Source organism: Mustela nivalis (assembly GCF_964662115.1).
Source record: "Mustela nivalis genome assembly, chromosome: 12".
Taxonomy (NCBI): Eukaryota; Metazoa; Chordata; class Mammalia; order Carnivora; family Mustelidae; genus Mustela; species Mustela nivalis.
In genome coordinates this window covers 58,122,364-58,142,161 of record NC_139031.1, presented here as the reverse complement: position 1 = coordinate 58,142,161, position 19,798 = coordinate 58,122,364, and the positions used below count along the sequence as shown (strand labels likewise).

The following is a 19,798-nucleotide window of genomic DNA, read 5'->3' as shown; positions in this document are numbered from 1 at the left end:
TTAAGTTAATTTAAACTAAAATAAAACAAATATCCCGTTGGCACTTACCAGAGCCTTTAATATGAGAAGGTTCCCAGTGAACTAAATTTCAGTGGAGGTGGTTTAGGGCCACCTAGAGTTGGGGATGGTGAGGGCTTGGGGTTGAGACCGAGTAAACTTATCAAAAGTGTTTGAACACCTACTATTTTTCCCTGGGAGAACATTGTATAGGACTAAAGCTCTATGGATTCAAGTGGGTGAAATACTCGTGTTAATTTTCTGAGCAAAAACAAAGCAACAAAGCAGCAGTAGGAGTCGACCCCAAGGGCTACTAATTCTATTGATTTAATATCACCATGTGGACATAAAAGACATTCTTTACTAAGAAATGGTTACAATAGGAATAGGAGAAAATTGCTATTGATTAGTATTGATGAAATGATACTTGCATTTCCATTTTTGTTCCATTTTTGGGTTTTTTGAGTTTTGTTTGTTTGTTTGTTTGTTTTTTTCTGTAGTGCCCTAAAGCTATCAGTCTCTCTGGCACCTAGAGCCTTAATGAGCTCATTCAGGAAAAAAGAGAAATTGTTTGTCATGTGGAATACCAGAGCATCTGTTATAAAGAGTTGGGGGTTCTTGAGTAGTTCATCAGTTTGGTCCGATTGGGGATTGGTAAAATTAAAACAAAAACAAAACTATGTAAGTGTTAACATAAAGTTAACAGTCTTTATTTTGCCAGATAAGAACCCAAAGAATATCAGAAAAGGCATGGGTGCAGGCGGGTAGATATCAGTGGAGAAAGGGGAAATACCTTTAACTCTAAAATTCTTTTATAAAGGAAGAATACATTGTAATGAAACATTTTTAAAATACAAAGAGCATATAGTTGAAAAAGTTCTAAGAATTATTTACTACGGTCTCATACTGCCTATGCATTATATATGTATGTATATGTGTGTGGGGGTGCCTTAGTCTCTTCAAGCTGCTAAAACAAACATTCCCTGGCTGATTTATAAACATTAAGACTACAAGTCCAGGATTAGGGCACCAACATGGTCATGTCCCTCTTCTGGATCACAAATTGCCTACTTCTCTTGTATTCTCACACAGCAGAGGGTGGACACAGGCAGTATTCTTGCAACTTTTACAAGGATGTTAATCCTATTCATGAGGGCTTTACCCTCATGACTTCATCTAATTCTATTTATTTCCCAAAGGCCTGACTTCCTAATACCATCATATTGGTGGATAGGGTTTCAACATATGAATTTGGGAAGGACATAAATATGCAGACCATAATAACTTGTGAAAAGAGTTTACTGTGTAGGCATTCGACTGTGAGCCAGAAGTGGAAAACCACTATCCTAATGTCAATCCCCGAACCAAAGTATGGGCCCCTCTCTTATTTTAAACCCTCATTATTTTTCAGAGCACAGAAAAGAAATACATACCTCAATGCACTGCATATTATATAACACTTAAAGGCTATGGAATTCTGGAATGTTACATAGCACTATTTCTCCAATAAAACATGAATATTCACAAAAAAATAAAGTAAATGTAGACTGTAACAAGGCTTGATATCAGTACAGGTAAGGATACAACGTTTAAACTACCTTTTAACCTTCAGAGTATTTTCAGATCTATGTCATCAATCCCCAACCCCCACCCCCAAATATGGCTCTCCATTGAATTAATGAGGCTCAGTGAAACAACTTATTTGATTTCAGTCTTATGTTTTGTGAAATTGACCTCAGCTACATTTTATTGTCTACAAGCACTTTCTCTTATGATTCTAGGTATGCGGTTTAGCAGTAAACTTAATCCCTTTTGGTTGGGAAGAAATGATGGAATGCCATTCACTGGGAAAAAGGATAATAAATAATAAGTAGGTAACTACAGAAGAAAATTATTTCCACAACTAAACTGAAGAATGTGTATCTGTGAACTTTATTTATTAATGAGAGGCAGCATAGCACAGCAGTTAAGAACATGGCTGTAGTTTGACATCTGCAGGCCCTAAATGCTTTTGCTTTCATGGGCTACTTCCTACACTGAAGAAAAAATTTTTATTTCTATATATATGTATATACACATACATATATAATTTTATTGTTATTTTTAAGTCTGTTGGCATAAGAAATCATCATGTATTCAATATTATTACATTCATATTTATTATATAATCAATGTTACTATGTTAACTTTTTACTTCTGATTTTTGAAGAAATTCAAATTGAAACATTTTTGTGACCCCCTAAAATATGGTGAGCCCTTGGCACTGTCTGTATGCTTAATGGAGAAGTCAGCCCCTGTAAGGAACAAAGATTCTGGAGCCAGACTGCATGGGTACAAATCATGCCTTCTCTGCTTAACAGATGGGTGACGTGTGGTAAGTTACTTTACTTTCCTGGGTCTTCATTTATTTTGTGAAATGGGGAAAATAAAATATCTACATCACAGTGTTGATAAAAGGATAAAAGAAATTATCTTTTGTCAAACAGATCAATGCTTGTCACATTCACTTTCTCTCAGATTATATACATTTGATTATTTTAAAAAATTTGATATCACAGCTGAAATTTTTCTGAATGGAAACAAGCTGCTTCTTGCCTAGTAAGACAAATAATAATAAAAAAAGATAACGCTGGATTCAGCTGAGAGAAAATGGGAGGGGAAGAAGACATTAAGAAAGGATACATTCCTGGGGCTAGGCTGCCTGATTCCAGAGCTTGCTTCTGTCACTTAATAGCTGTGTGTGATCCTAGGCAGGTTGTTTAATCTAAGCACTGTTTTGACACTTTTGAAATGTAGATTAAAAATAGCATTCATGGGGCGCCTGGGTGACTCAGTGGGTTATGATCTCAGGGTCCTGGAATCGAGCCCCGCATCGGGCTCTCTGCTCAGAAGGCAGCCTGCTTCGCCCTCTCTCTCTGCCTGCCTCTCTGCCTACTTGTGATCTCTATCAAATAAATAAAGAAAATCTTTAAAAAAAAATAGCACGCAGCTTACAAGGTTATTGTTGGCTTAAATGACCGCTTAATGATATACTTAATAATAGTGGGTACATAATAAATAATAAAACCAACACTTATTTTTATTTCTTTATAACTTTTCCACTTCTCCCTTTTTATTGCAACCTTTTTTGGGAATCCAGCTCACAATTCCAATTATACGGAGCGACAGCAGTCAATAGGGAGACTAGAGTGTATGAAGAAATACGAAACTTGAACACTAAGGAAGTCCTACAATATAAATAAAAACTCTATCATTAAAAAATTATCTTTCTTGGGGCGCCTGGGTGGCTCAGTGGGTTAAGCATCTGCCCTCAGCCCAGGTCATGATCCCAGGGTCCTGGGATGGAGCTTTGCCTTGGGCTCCTTGCTCAGCGGGGTGTCTGCTTCTCCCTTTCCCTCTAACTCTCCCTCCGGCTCATGCTCTTGCTCGCTCACTCTTTCAAATGAATAAATAAAAAAAATTAAAAAAAAATCTTTCTCACCATTCTTTCACTAATCTCCACAAACACAAATCCTTTCTTAATTTGTATTATCAATTTAGCTATTACTAAAAAAAGGGGGGACAGGCAGGGAAGTAGGAAGAAAAAAATTGGGATTTGGAAAAGAAATGCTAAGTGTAAGTTCCAACTAATATGCTGTACGTATTATTGGTTCTAAAGAAGAATCTCCAATAAATGACCATTATCAAGAAGAACTGAAACATTTATATGTAAGCCAGTCCTTAATATTTACAAGATAAAATAATATTTGGGGAGAAAAATACAAATGAAGGCCCATGTAAGTGTGGGGCTCTGAAAAGTGATGCATCCCCTCTTGTGTTAGGACAGAACTACTTAGATGTTTCATTATTCTCTCCTAGTCTCCCACACTTTTTTTTCCCCAGGCAAAGAACTTTATTAACCTTGTTTCAAACTTTATTCCCAGGCTTCCTCAGTTTAATTAGCTGCAAAGAATGAATTGTGTGTAAGCAAAAACTGAAAAGAGCTGCAGTGTCCAAGGGGTCTGGGTTTAAAAATATTAGAGATCTAGATTTTATCAGATCCATGAACAAAATTTATAAGGCAGTCATAATATAAGATAGCAGTTTCCCAGTAACTTCTTCAAGTTTTCCCTTCTTCAAAAGTTGACTCAATTCAGTTTGCCTCATTCTTGGAAGCTTCATCAAAATTCTCCACAAAATGTGGAACTTCATCATCATCATTATCCTCTCTGGTACCAAATGGGGCTTTTCCTCCCACAGACTGTGTAGGCAGAGCTTCAGCCAGTCTTCTTCAGCTAGTCAGACTGTCTGCACCAACTTGGTTTAAGATACTGGGAAGCATGTCTGTCAGCGGCTTTGTCTCAGCGTGGTCTATGATGGAGAAAGTGTTCTCTGCCAGCGATATCTGAACTGTGGGGTTGTCAGAATGGATCACTGTTCCTTGGTTTGTGAACATATTTACTTCTTCAACACTAGAGATATTATTTATCCCTGACTTCTTTAGGGAGAACTGAAGGGTTTTTTTGTTTTGTTTTGTTTTTTAATCATCTGCTATAGCCATTCTATGAGCCATCAACTTTCTTCAAACAGTCCCTTTCCCACCAGGGCACACTTGTGCTTGCAGTTTGGTAAATTTCACTTGGTTCATGATAGTTTCTTTCATCTTGTTGGAGCAGAAATGGGACTGCGTGGGGGAATAGGGTTCGTGCTTAGGGAGTCTCAGGTGGACCAGCTGAGATTAGGTGCACACAGGCGGGGGAGCAAGATGGCAGCTAGAGCTCTCATGAACTTTTACGAATGAAAGTGGTAGGATGAATATGTGTGTTTCTTATTCATAATCTCATTTTAATGGTTGGCTTGTGTTCAACAAAAGTCTCTAATTCAATGAAGTGGCATATCTTTAATGGGAGAATAGCAAAGAATGGGAATTTGCATTTCCTGTTTGATAAAATGAATACATTATATGGAATTAGGAAATGCCTATTAATATTGTCAGGAGGTGATTTATGTACTATTACAAAAGATTTCCTTTCCAAATGAAGTCCTATAGACTGGCATTTTCTAAAAAGAAGAGTTGAAAATTTTAAATAGAAGTTTATTCAATTTCTGTGTGTATGTAAATATAAAATTACTTTTTAAAATATGGGGCAAAGGAAAGTATTTAGAACATATTTGTCTATTCGTATGATATTTTCCTACTGACTGCTTAGCTTATTTTCTGTGGGTTAAGGAAACCAAGGATGACTTCTCTGGTGATGTAAAAATTTCATAGACACTTCATAAGACAGGCTGCATCCCACCATGGTATTATTTATTTCCTGAGAGAATTATTTTTGTAAGAGATTTTATCCATTTATTTGAGAGAGAGAGAGATCACAAGCAAGGGGGGAGAGTAGAGGGCAAAGCAGACTCCTCTCTGAGCCAAGAGCCTGATGTGGGACTCGATCCCAGAACCCTGGAATCATGACCTGAGCCAAAGGCAGACACTTAATTGACAGGGCCACCCAGGTGCCCAGGATTAATCATTCTGACTTAATTTTCATAGACTGAAAGATAATGGCTTAAGATTCTTTAGGTTCTAGACTTGACATTGTCTACTCTCTAACTCTGTGAAACTCATTTAATGATGTCTCTGCTTTAGCTTTTCTAACTATAAGACAGAATTACTAACTTTTTTGCTTTCTTACCTACCCTCAAATCCTATGGACAAATCTGAGTATTCAGAGTTTAAGTCAATGCCTTTATTTTAGTCTCATTAAAGTGTTGGAAGCAATTCCCACTCATAAAGGCTAATGTGAACAAAATATGTATGCCTATTATAATTTACAGTTACTGAACTGATTTCCAGAAAACATCCCAAATCTTAAAATTCGAAAAAAAGCTGGCACTTTGACATTGTGGGTCTTTGGTGAGCAATAGGGACATGTTTAACAGATGCCTCTACTAAAGGGTATTTCTCCCCCCCCCCCATTTTGTTTTATTTTATTTCTTTTCAGTGGGCGTGGTGCATAAACAATGAATTTTGGAACACTGAAAAGAAATTAAAGGGTATTTCTTAAGGAAAATCATAAATAGGGTTCTAGTCCAAGATGGTGATGTAGAAAGATCCTGTGCTTACCACCTCCACAGAACACAATATTATACCTATTTAGAGAGAAATTCCTCCTAAGAAGAACTGAAGGCTGACTGAACAACTTCCAAACAACAAAAGACAGAGACAATGACAAAAGAGAATAGCAAGAGAAACAATCCATTCCTTCAAGTTTACACAAAGAAGCTGTTTTGCCTAATTTATATGAACAAACACAGTATGTCAAGCAAAATAGGGAGGCAGAGGAATTTGCTCCCCAAAAAAGGAAAAAGAAATTTACAAATAAATATATGTAAAATATGGAACCATACATATAAAATATGGAGTAAAAAACATTTTTAAAGAATATATTCAAACTTAAATGACCATGTGATACACTACATCAACAAAACAAAAAATAAAAATTATGTGATCATTTCAATAGATGCAGGGAAAGCATTTAGCAAAATTCAACATCTGTTCATGATAAAAACTCTCAATGATATGGGAATAGGGAGAACATACCTCAACATAATAAAAACCATATAGAAAAATCTGCAGCAAACATTATACACCAAGGAAAAACTAAGAGCTTTTCCTCTAAGATCAAGAAAAAAAAAAACCATGTCCACGCTCTCCACTTTTAGTTAACACAATACTGGAAGTCCTAGCCACTGCAATTGGACAAGAAAAAGAAGTAAGAGGCATCCATACCGGTAAGGATGAAGTTAAACTGTCACTATTTGTACTACTATGCATAGAAAGCATAAAGACTTCAACAAAAATCTATTAGAATTAATAAATGAATTTGGATACAAAATTAATACCCAGAAACCAGTAGTGTTTCTATACACTAAGAGCAAAGTAGCAGTAAGAGAAATTAAGGAAACTCTTGCATCTACCCTTGTACTAAAAATAATAAAGTACCTAGGAATAAACATAGTCAAGGAGGTGAAAGACCTCTACTCTGAAAACTAAAAAACACTGCTGGAAGAAAGTGAAGATGGCACAAAGAAGTGGAAAGACATTCCATGCTAAAAGGGCTAGAAGAATTAATAATGTTAAAATGTTTACGCTACCCAAAGCGATCTACAGACTCAATACAATTCCTATCACAACAATAATAGCAGCCACAGAACTAGAACAAAAAATACTAAAATTTGTATGGATGCACAAAAGACTGTGGGTAGGCAAAGCAAGTTTGAGAAAAGAACAAAGCTAGATGTATCGCAATTCCAGATTTCAAGATAAACTACAAAGCTGTAGCAATTAAAGCCGCATGGTACTGGCACCAAAATGGGCACAAAGATCTATAGATCAGCCCAAAAATAAAACCATGCTTCTATGATCATTTAATCTATGACAGAAGAGGCAAGGATATACAATAGGTAAAAGACAGTCTCTCCAATACACTAGGCAGCAGCATGCAAAAGAACGACTGGACCACTTTCATACACCACACACAAAAATGAACTCAAAATGTTTTAAAGACCTAAATGTGAGATATGACACCATAAAAGTCCTAGAAGAGAGCACAGGTAGTAATTTTTCCTGACATCATCCACATCAACATTTTTCCAGATATGTATCCTAAGGAAAGGGGAAAAAAAGGAAAAATAAACTGTTGGGACTACATCAAAATAAAAAGATTCACACAGCGAAGGAAAGCATCAACAAAACAAAAAAGGTAACTTACTAAATGAAAGAAGATATTTGTAAATATATATGTTATTTATTATTACATATAATATATATTATTATGTATTATCTATTTTATGTATTAATATATATCACTGTACAAATGATATATCATAAGAGGCTAATATCCAAAATATATACAGAATCTACACTACTCAACACCAAAAATTTAAACAATCTGATTAAAAAATGGGCAGAAGACCCAAAAAGATATTTTCTTTTTTTTTTTTCAAGATTTTATTTATTTGACACACACACACAGAGAGAGAGAGAGAGCTATCACAAGCAGAGGAGAGGGGTAGAGGGAGAAGCAGACTCCCTGAGCTGGGAGCCCTATGTGGAGCTCAGTTGTAGTACTCTGGGAACTTGACCTAAGCCAAAGGCAGATACTTAATCAACTGAGCCACCCAGGCTCTCCCTGAAAATATATTTTCCAATAGAACACACAGATGACCAATAGACACATGAAAAGATAATCATCAGGGAAATGCACACCGAAACCACAATGAGATATCACCTTATACCTGTCGGAATGGCTAAAAGAATAAAAGAAAAAAGAAATAACTTGTGTTGGCAAGAATGCAGAGAAAAAAAAAAAAAAGAACCCTCTTGTACTGCTGGTGGCAATGTAAATTGGTACAGTCACTGTGAAAACAGTACAGAGGTTCCTCAAAAAATTAAAAATAGAAATACTACATGATTCAGTAATTCCACTACTGGCTATCTACCCCCAAGAAAATGAAAAATACTAGTGTGAAAATATACATGCACCCTTATGTTTCTTGAGACATTAGTTATAATAGCCAAGAGAGCGAAGCAACCTAAGTATTCATTGATAGATGAATAGATAAGGAAGATGTCATACACACACACACACACGCGCGCGCGCACACACCCACGTGCACGCATGCGTGCGCACGCATTGGAATAGGACACAGACCAAAAAAGGATGAGATCATGCCATTTGTGACGACATGTATGAGCATAGAGGGTGTGATGCTAAGTGAATAAGTCAGACTGAGAAAGACAAATAACCATATGATTTCACTCATATGTAGAATCTAGAAAACAAAACAACAAATAAACAAACCAAAGAGTAGAATCGAACCTATAAACACAGAGATCAAAATGATGGCTGCCAGAGGGAAGGGAGGTGGAAGGATGGACAAAATGGGAAGGGGAATGGGAGATGGAGGTTTCCAGTCAGGGGAATAAAAAGTACAGCACAAGGAATGCAGTCATTTATATTTTAATACCATGTATGATTACAGATGGGAGCTACCCTTGTGGTGAGCATAGCAGAACGTGCAGAGACGCTAAATCACTATGGTACACACCGGAAACTAACGTAATGCATATGTCAACTATATTCAAATAAGAAATTAAAAATATATACATGATTTTGCAGCTTCTCTGGTGTGTTTTATTTTTTTAAGTCAGCTCTTCTGAGATCTAGATCGTCTCTAGAAATCCAATTGAAATTGACATTCCCACAAATACTGGGTGGGGTTTGTTTTTGTATTTTTTTTTTTTTTGCTTACCATATCTTTCTGTATACTTTGGTATGTTGTTTGTTTTTCACACTTGGAGTCTTGAAAGCTATACACATTGTTTTCAGTTTTTCTAATAGTGTTGTTACAAATTTGATTAATATAACCACATTTATTTTTGTCATTTACTACTTCTAGAGATTAAGTAAAAATTAAAAATAAAGAAAAATGAAAAAAGAAATAAAAGGAAAATATTCAATGGGTTGAGTAAACAAAATATGCTTGAATTACTACTTTTCACCTTCTAATAAATTAGTTCAGAAATTCTAGCTCAGTCTCCCTACATGTCTGAACTATAATTTTCTGTTCAGTTAAACGTATACATGCACAGGGGCACCTGGTGGCTCAATTGGTTAAGCACCTGCCTTCGGCTCAGTCATCCTCCTGGGGTTCTGGGACTGAGTCTGCAACAGGCTCCCTGCTCAGCGGGGAGTCTGTTTCTCCCTCCCACCCTCTCCCCTCACATGCTCTCTCATTCACTCTCTCTCAAGTAAATACATACATAAAGTCTTTGAAAAAAAAATGTACATATGCAGAAAAATGAAGTCTCTTTTGGTAAACATTGATATAATTATGGTATCATTCTTTCTGATTTTGAAGAAGAACAAATAATGTAAATACATATTCTTTTTGGCCTTAGCCGAGTACTTTCTACAATTCATAAAACCTTACTGAAGTTTCAGAAAGAAAAAAGAAAAAATCCTAATTAAGGCAAACATACATTCCTTATATTTAGTGAAATAAATACAACATATAAACAGAGGATGATGCTTATTTCAAGACACTGCCATTGCCTAACGTGCTTTTAGATTTCATCCTCTTTAGATGTCATCAATGCTGGCAACATGTTTTTGTTGAAGAATTTTAATATAAGAGAGCCTTCAAGTGTGGGTTTTCTTTCAAACAACTATAACCATTTGGAGGGCATTTTGTGAATTAAAAAAATGTGGGTAATGTTGCCTTTCTTTGAATATTGGTGTGAGTTTAAAGTCATAGTATTGATACTCATTTTGTTGGGGAACTCAAATAGACTCTGAAAACAATCAGAAAAGGGAATTCTGAAATTGTTAGCTGATACAAAAATCAGGAGCTTTTTTCACTGTTGATCTTGACTGATGAATGGCAGTGAAGACGGAAGTTCTCAAGGTATGTGGCTAAAGCCAGGAAAATAAAGTATTTGAAAAATCATAATAAAAAATTCAAGTTAGCTAATGCTTTGGCATCTCTCATTACAATTGTTGTAATTTGCAGATGATACCACTGAGAATCAGAGAAATTAAATGATTTAATCAAGTCCACAGGGTTAAGGTCAGAAACTGGGAGTCGAGTCAGGACACTTGACACACAGTGGAGTGTGTTTCCCACCACTATATCACAGTGACAGGTTCACTGGACTCTTTCTTGAAGTAACTAAGCTTTGTAAAGGCAAATCTCCTGAATGTATAGTGATGTACACTCATAAGGGCTAAAAATAAAAAATAAAAAAATAAATTGATTTAAAAATTTTTACCTTCTGGGTAAGTAAAAATCTGGAGAACTTTACATTTTTCTGCACATTAAAAAATCCTAGAAAATTTATATGTGCAGTGATTTATTCTAACAAACTACAACACTGTTTTCTCCCTCCCTCTCTCTATAGTTTGAACTTTGCTTTTTGATGCTTAGAGGGAAGGAAAATAATTCTAATTTAATTATTCAGATTATGTTTATAGTTCATTTTCAAAGAATCTTTTTACTGCAGTATTATGCTGCCATTATAATTTTTAGTTCCTAAATTCGCTAACAATAAATGTCACATTATCTTTCTTGTCATTAAATCTGATGGACTCTGACTCTAAGCTTCTTCTTGCTTGGTTGGTAAGAGATCCAACTTTAGTCATTTTGGCAACATCTACCTGCCTTTTGGGGAGTTTCACAGGATGACTGGAAAATGGGGGAAGGCCTCAGCTCTTTAGTCAAACAGAAACCTGAGGGCATACTTAATATATAAGCCTACATCTTCTTAAAGGTAGGTAGTTGCAGTCAAAAGTAGCTTTGTCAAGTACTTCAAGACCTACCTCCTTAGAAGACCCATGTTCTAAACCAAACTCCCCCAGGTTCTTCCATACTCTTGGGGTTTCAGCAAGGATGGACGTGTGGACCCCTGTTAATCATGGGTCCAAGAACTGTTCATCACCTTCCTATTCGAGACAATCTTTTTCTACTTTGGTTGCTTCTGCTCCTCTGTGTCTTCCTCCATTCCTCTCTCTAGCCTCCAGCATAATTCTTCAATAAACTGAGACTTCAGAAAGAAACCCTGGGAGGGAAGTTTATCTTTAGGTAACAAAGGAAGCACAAACTCTAGCTACTTTCTGGAATGAGGATGGGAGTGAAATAGAGATACCAAAATGAAAATAGCTCTTTTTTTTTCTAATCCTTCCATGGCAATGAAAATGAAACACAAATTAATGTCTACCAATAAATTATCCTGTCTCACGCTCTTCACTCAAGACCCTCACAAATATGATCTGCCAACTGGTCACAAATAAGGGCTACACACAATTCTTCTCACTACAATATCCTCTTATCAGAGGTACCCTTGTAGCCAATACAGTTCTAATTCTTCATTTTATAAAAGATGAAATTAAGAACCAGAGTGAGACATCCTTTTTCTTATCTTCACATACATACTTCAGTAAAGGTAGTATTAATTAGCAGTCCAGTATTCTTTGTGCAGAAAAACTCAAACATTTTTCCTTATGAATATGAATAAATGATGGTAATGAAAGCCAGAGAACTTCTGAAAGCACCAACATTGTCAAAGTTGACTACAGTTTCAGGTAACTTGAGCATGGCTCTTGCCTGATCTATATCTGAACCCTAGTTAAAAACTGAACAATACAACAGTGAGTTATCATATAGAAGTAAATGACTTATTTTTTTTGAAGATTTTATTTATTTATTTGACAGAGAGACAGAGATCACAATTAGGCAGGCAGAGAGAGAGAGAGAGAGAGAGAGAGGGAAGCAGGCTCCCCACTGAGCAGAGAGCCCATGCAGGACTCCATAGGATGATAGTGTGGGGGCTCATTTTCCTGGGGTATTTTTCTTACCTGTTCTCTATTTGTGGCAAGTGGGAACAAAAAACACATCTGATGGGACACACTCCTCAGAACTCCTGGAAAAAAACACAAAGAACCAGCAGTTATTAAACTGTATGTGGCAAAAGAAAAACAAAGGCCAAACAGGAGGCTCCTTTCCACATGAAATTCATACTAAAGCTGGGCTAAGGATTCTTGGTAGGCCACCCAAACAGATACAAAATAACTGAGAGATAAAGAGAATTCAGTATTGGCTCCTTAAATTTATGGCAATAATACTTCTTAAACAGATCTTCATGTTGAATTTTCAGACCCAGCCTCTCAAGTATGACTATTATATAAGTTACTAGTTGCATATTAATTTCTAAGAAGAAAAAAATGGAACAGTTCATTAAGCCCCTAAATTTTCATTATTTTGAGCTTTCTAAAACTGTTCTATCTTGCACACAAGGCACCAGAAAGGAATTTAAAGGTGTGACTGTCCCAGGATTGTTAAGAAAATGTATAGCTAAATGCATATTTATAGATCTTATTAAGTATCAGAGCAAGGTAGTAAACTTTTTTTTTTTTTTTAAGATTTTATTTATTTACCTGACAGAGAGAGATCACAAGTAGGCAGAGAGGCAGGCAGAGAGAGAGAGAGGAGGAAGCAGGCTCCCTGCTGAGCAGAGAGCCCGACGCGGGACTCGATCCCAGGACCCTGAGATCATGACCCGAGCCGAAGGCAGCGGCTTAACCCACTGAGCCACCCAGGCGCCCCGGTAGTAAACTTTTTAAAATAAGATTGCATAATACAGGGACGCCTGGGTGGCTCAATTGGTTGGACGACTGCCTTAGGCTCAGGTCATGATCCGTCCCGGGATCGAGTTCCGCATCGGGCTCCCAGCTCCATGGGGAGTCTGCCTCTCCCTCTGACCTTCTCCTCGCTCATGCTCTCTCTCACTGTCTCTCTCAAATAAATAAATAAAATCTTAAAAAAAAAAAAAAAAAGATTGCATAATATAGCCTAACAGGTGCACCTGGGTCGCTCAGTTGGTTAAGCTTTTGGCTCAGGTCATGATCTTAGGATCGTGGGATCGAGTCCCGCCCTGACCTCCCTGCTCAGCAGGGAGCCTGCTTCTCTCCCTGCCTGACGGTCCTCTTGCTTGTGCTCTCACTCTCTCTGTCCATCAGATACATAAGTACATACTCTCTGTCTTTCAGATATATAAGTACATACATGAAGCCCAACAAACTGTTCTTATATAATATTTTGCTTAGACTATAGATAATCATTGACAAGTACTCAGGGAGGCAAAGATTTGGTATAATTAATAAGTATTGAATATTTTTTCAATGACGTCATTTCCACATGGAAGTCAATTTAAATGTATAAATTATTCTGCAGTGTATTTATGTAAACATGCTCCATGAAGTTTCCTTTAAAGGTTTATTGAAACTGATTTTAGACCACATGCATCAAGTAATTGTAAAAAATTTCTATCTTGAGCAATTTTCACATGAATTTTATCACTGCAAATTAAAAATTATACCTTTTCATTCTTCTGTTTGGTGGTGCACATCCCTTATAGAGAAAATCCCTTAATATTTTTAATTATAGTTTTACTCATTTAAATTGCTAACATGAGTAAAATCACTGTAATTTCTCATACCAGCAGAATTATGAGTAATATCAAATGATTAATATAGGCCAGTCTTATGATAATTTTGTCAAGTATGAAGACAAAATTAAATACACATATTTTTCCAGTTTCATGGAGATAGAAAAACTACATTTCAATAGTGGTAAATTTTCACTTCTTTTCTTTTCAAGTTCCATTTGTTATAAGGAGTGCATCTAACCATGTCTATAGAAATGAAATATTTTAATATGCATTCCTATTTCAGATATGAATGACAAATGTAAACATAATAAAAACTAATTGTAAAGACACATGTGGTAGGTAGATAACTGTTCCTCATTCTTCCTATTTTTTCTGTACGTCCATGCATTTTGCCCTGTCACTATGGAGTTCCCCTCACCAGAAGCATTTGTATTGGGTTTTGCCAGATGACTGTCTTTGGCCAGTGGAATGTGGGCATACATGACAGTGTAGCAATTCAGTCTATTTCCTGAGGTCCAGTGATATACCAAGAAAGAAATGCTTCAGGTAGCTGCTGCCCCATTAGCTCGCCTGCCCCCCAAAGAAGAGGCATGAAGCAAGCCTGAGCCCCACTGCCAGTCTGGGGCTAAGCCCAGCTGAAATGCATCCTAAAGCAGAACTCAACGTAAGCTGAAACACAGTCAACGGACTGCAGAGCACATAGGTCAATGCTTCTCGCTGTCTACCAATAAAAATGTGTGATTGCTAATGATTACAGCATTATTGAAGCAACGGAATAAACTTCCACAAGGCTGTATGGAATATTCATACAAAAGTGAAAAACAAACATGATAATTCCTGACAAAACAAAGAATTGTCCAACTTACCACTGGACTCAGTGTCATCCTTAACAGCATGATTTGGGCAAGTTATTGTACCTCTCCGATATTTCAGCCACAGGAGTAGTTAGATGGATGATTTCCTTTCTCTTCCTTCTTTCTTTCTCTCTTTTCTTTTTCTTTTTTTCTTTACTTTTCCTTTTTTTTTGTTGTTGTTGTTTTGTTTTGTTTTGTTTTGTTTAGATTTATTTGAGAGAAAGAGCATACATAAGCCAGGGGAGGGACAGAGGGAGAGGGAGAAGCAGACTCCCGCTGAGCATAGGGCCCGACACGGAGCTCACAAACCTATCATGACCTGAGCCAAAACTGAGTCAGACGTTCAACCGACCAAGCCACCCAAGTGCCCCTGGATGGATGATTTCTTAGGCCCATGTACATTCAATCAAGCAAGAAGGGCTTTGTAGTCCAAGAGTAATGAAAAGTCCCAAAGATGAAAATTTCATAAGCTGAGTGTCTCTAGAAAACCATTATGGCAAATGACATATTAATGTCATTCATTCATTCAGTGGTTACTTTAGGATAGCCATCTTAAGACCACAGCTATGCCAAGAATCATGAGGGATGAAGAGGAGGAGATGATGTGTTTTTGTCTGTAAGAAATAAAGGAAAAAAACCCTAATAGGGGACATAACACACAAAAAAGAAAAATCCAAGGGTTAGGAGAGTGTTATTAACCAAGGGCTTCAAGAAGGTAATCTCTTCCAGCTGGAGAGATTAGGAAAAGCTCTTGGGAGGAAGTGGTGTTCAGGCTGGATCTTGGTGGACATGATTTCAACGGGAAGAAATTTAGTCCTTTGTTGACTGAAGGAAGGGCACTGAAGCAGGCAAATTTAGTTCCTTGAAATGGTGAGTTTTTCTCTTTCAGTGGAATATATACTGTGTCAGGGACAAGATGGAGATATGGCTAGAAAGAGAAGTACGGGCCATATTTTCAAGGATTTTAATTTCTACATGCAGAGGCTTAGAATTTACCATTTAGAGAATAATTAACAACTCAAAACTTTTGAAAAGGAGTGTGCCTAAGGAAGGTTTTAGAGAGATTCAAGTGATCCAGTGCTGGGAGAAAAGAGATAAAGGAGACTTGGGGAAAGCCGGAAGCCCTTTTCAATGGGCCTGAGTTTTGGGGATGGGGAGTGGGGAGGTGAGGAGTGGGCATTTTAAATACAAACCTAGCAATGTGTTCTTCCCTGTAATATAGCATATAGATGAGATAAAAAGATGGAATCACTAGAGAGTCATTTTAAACTACTGCTATATGGTGAGAAAACTGTATTTAAAAAAAAAAAGAAAAGAAAATTCCAGGATTAAGTAATGTTTTTCAAACTTTAATGTCACAACTTTAATGTCTTTGCAAAAGAAACACTTGGGGCTCTTCTGAAAAATACAGACTCCTGGGCCTCAAGCCTAGAGATTAGGAAATGGTGCTAAGAGACACCTAGGATTTTTATTTTAATAAGTACCTCAAGTGATAATGATGCAGGTGTTCGGTTTGTAAGTCATTCTTTGAATCTGGTTGAAAACATAGTAGTGACAATAAAAGGAAACATTTATTGCCTACTTCCCGTGTGGGGACACTTGGCTAAATGCATGCATACAGTTTCTCATTTTACCCTTAGGATGAACCCAAGATGTAGCTGTTAACACTATTCTCCAACTCATAGAAACCAAGATTTAGATTCTAAAAAAAAAATCCCTAAATCCCAAGATTTAGGGCTTCTACCGCTCTCTGAAACTTACAGAGCCAGTAAGTGATAGATTCGAGATATGATTCTAAGACTGCCCAGCTTCAGAACTCACACAGGAGAAGTTCATGACATTAAAGACTTGAGCTTTTGTCTTTTTTTCTGATTTTTTTTTTCTTAAAATTTTTAACTGATTGGGACCAGTGCCACATTTAACAAGATTGTCTGATTAAATTTACTCTAGTAAAAAATCTCATTCCTAAGTAGAGAAAGACCAGCTGGAACATAATCAGTCATCATAGTGGGATGCCCTAGATATGAAGATGCCCGTCCTACCAAGAATAATGCCCATGCACATAGCAGTAATTCTAAAATAAATATAGAAGATTTCTATAGCATGTGTTATTATAACCATTTAAGCAGAAACACAGGAACTTTAAAGTGGGACATTATCATTGCCTTAAACATTTTTCCTTCACGATCTTAAAACTGACATCTCAAAATAAATCATGATCTTGAAGCCTGAGCATTAATTGTCTGAAGGACTGGGCCACAGTAAAACATGCTGAAAGTCAGATTTGACTTTATTCTTTTTAAATACCTCTTGGCTCCAACCCCTGTTTCTTCTCTCTCTCTCTCTCTCTTTTTTAAGACTGAAGAGCCAGTCATTTATCTGTATTTCCTATAATAATGGAAGTAGTAGTAATTTATGTTGCTGCAAGAAAAGGAAATGAATTAAATATGTTACGTGACACAAAGTCCAATGAACCCAGTACTGACATTAATTCTCCCCCACTTTAAGAAAGAGGCCCAAAGAGGGAGCCAGTAATAGAGTTTTCCTCATAAAACTTAAGAAGAAACGAACACAAACACTTTCTAGAGTGAGAGCAGAAACTGGTATCTGCCATCGGTTGTAATTTTCTAGTTTTGTACCTAAGAACTGTTCCATGTTGTTATTTGTTCTGGAAGATGTGGCTGAGGAAAATGTGGTAGTAGTCTGTTGTCACTGTAAACTGATAATGGAGTTTTTATTTGCCTTTCTTATCACTGATCGCCTTTCATTAATGACATTTCTCTCTTGCTCCCAGAGGTAAAGGTGAGAGTGTTAGAAGTGCCTTTTAATTTTAGACTCAGCAATCCAAGTCAATTTATGAAGTTGTATTATTTTGTTCTAGGACTTTCAGAGGTGGCTTTTATTTAAAGCTGATGCAGAACCAACTGTGTCCCAGACACTACGCTAAACACTATGCAGGGCACAGGTGGGGACTGATTTCTCTTCTTTCCATTCCATTTGTGTCCAGCTTGCTGTGTATCTTATATCCTTAAGAAAGTTATTAAAGAATAAGGGAAAAATTAAAAGCCTACTCTGCACCATGAGCAGAAAATTTCCTATAGGTAAAGAACATACATTTGAAAAATAACATCAAATGGGAGTTACAGAATTTCTTTAATTCCCTTAAAAGAGTCATTCATCACCAGTGCTGGACATTTGGACATGAGCAAAGATACACTGGATAATTCTTTAAGGTTGTAGTTCATATATATCCTCTGGTCTACACTTCAGTGTAAACTTTTTGATGCTTGAAAACATGAAGAGAGTCTGGCAGCTTTTTATAGAAATAGAAAACTGAGAAATTATAGACTTAGGTTATGATTATTTATTGGGAAACCAAAGAACCTGAAATGTTATAATTTAAAACCAATGTATAAATATAAAAAGTAGATACAAAATAAATATATCTACATGAAAAATACTCTTACATTTAATAAAAAAATACTTTGAGAATAAAAATAATATTCTACTCCAATGTCCACTCTCGCCACTGTTACTGAACATAGTACCGGAAGTCCTAGCCACAGCGATCACACAACAAAAAGAAATAAAAGGCATCCAAATTGGCAAGGAAGAAGTAAAACTTTCACTGTTTGCAGATGACACGATGCTCTATATGGAAAAACCTGAAGATTCCATCAAAAAACTGCTAGAACTGATAAATGAATTCAGTGAAGTCACAGGATACAAAATCAGCGTGCAGAAATCTGTTGTGTTTCTATACATCAATAATAAAGGGGGAGAAAAAGAAATTTAGGAATCAATCCCATTTACCTAGAAATAAGATACCTAGAAATAAATCAACAAGATACCTAGAAATAAGCCCAACCAAAAAAGCAAAAGACCTATACTCTGAAAACTACAGAGCAAGAGGAAGTGGAGGCTATCTGACTTAAAGCATCTTAGAAAATTCTGTTACATCTATTGCATAAATTTTGTCCTGGGAGTTGAACAATAACTTTGCACAAGACAAACTTGCAGCATTCAAAAAGATTTTTAAAACCGCAATATGTAATACTCTCTCCAGTCTCTTCCCAATTTAACTTTCTTTCATTATAACTCACAGAACAAAGAGGCAAGTGGAAAACTGACTGATGTTGATCACATCACAGGCACTAGTTTCTCTTTGATGTGCCATGGCCAGTTTCTCCCTGCTCTTCCTGGACATCCCAGGCCATGCCTTTCAAATCTGAGATAGCTTGATCCTAATGTGGTGATCAGGTACAACAACTCTGCAGCCAGTGTAGCTGGATTGAAATTCTGGCTTTGCCTGTTAACCAGTTGTGCAATCTTGACCACCCGGTGCATCAGTTTTCTCATTTGCAGACTAGGATCTTAGGATCTATCTGATTCTGATTTTTAATGCTAACTCAAATTTCTTTTGTAAGCATGGTGTTGTTGAAACCCAGCACATATGCTGCTGGGTCTGGTCCACAGACCACCCCTTACATGTCTTTGGACCTTCAGAATAAACTTTAAGCTCTTTGGTTTGGCATAAGAAACCCATCTTTGATCAGGCCCTGTCTCTCCTACTTTTGTTATAGGCTGCTTTCAGATCTTCATACACAGCACAAACCTCAGTGGCTGTGCATGTAGTACCCCTCAGTGTAAAGTTCCATGCTAACTGTTTCTTTCCTCAACAACTCTTTACATACAGAACCCAGGACTAGCTTTCCCAGATGTACTTAAAACCCTTACCTTAGTCCAAGCTAGAGTCTCTTTTTAGATCCCCCCAGCACACCATGGGTATTACTCAACCATAACACCTAGAAAATTATGTCTTAATTATGTAGTAAATTTGCCTTTCTATAGTACACTATAAACTCTTTGAAGACAGGCATTGTATCTAATATTCTAAGTTTCTAGCATGGTTCTTTGTCCCCCAAAATGCCAATACTTTTCATGATTGATGTCCCTTCAAACCCAG

The 19,798-nt window shown here is 36.7% G+C and overlaps 1 pseudogene across 1 annotated transcript; it reads right to left on the bottom strand.

Moving 5' to 3' along the window:
• Nucleotides 1-4,129: 4,129 nt before the first annotated feature.
• On the bottom strand, nucleotides 4,130-4,639 carry LOC309845071 (transcription factor BTF3 pseudogene; annotated as a pseudogene). Its single transcript has one exon. The product of its transcript is annotated as a transcription factor BTF3 pseudogene (transcript).
• Between the last annotated feature and the right edge of the window lie 15,159 nt (nucleotides 4,640-19,798).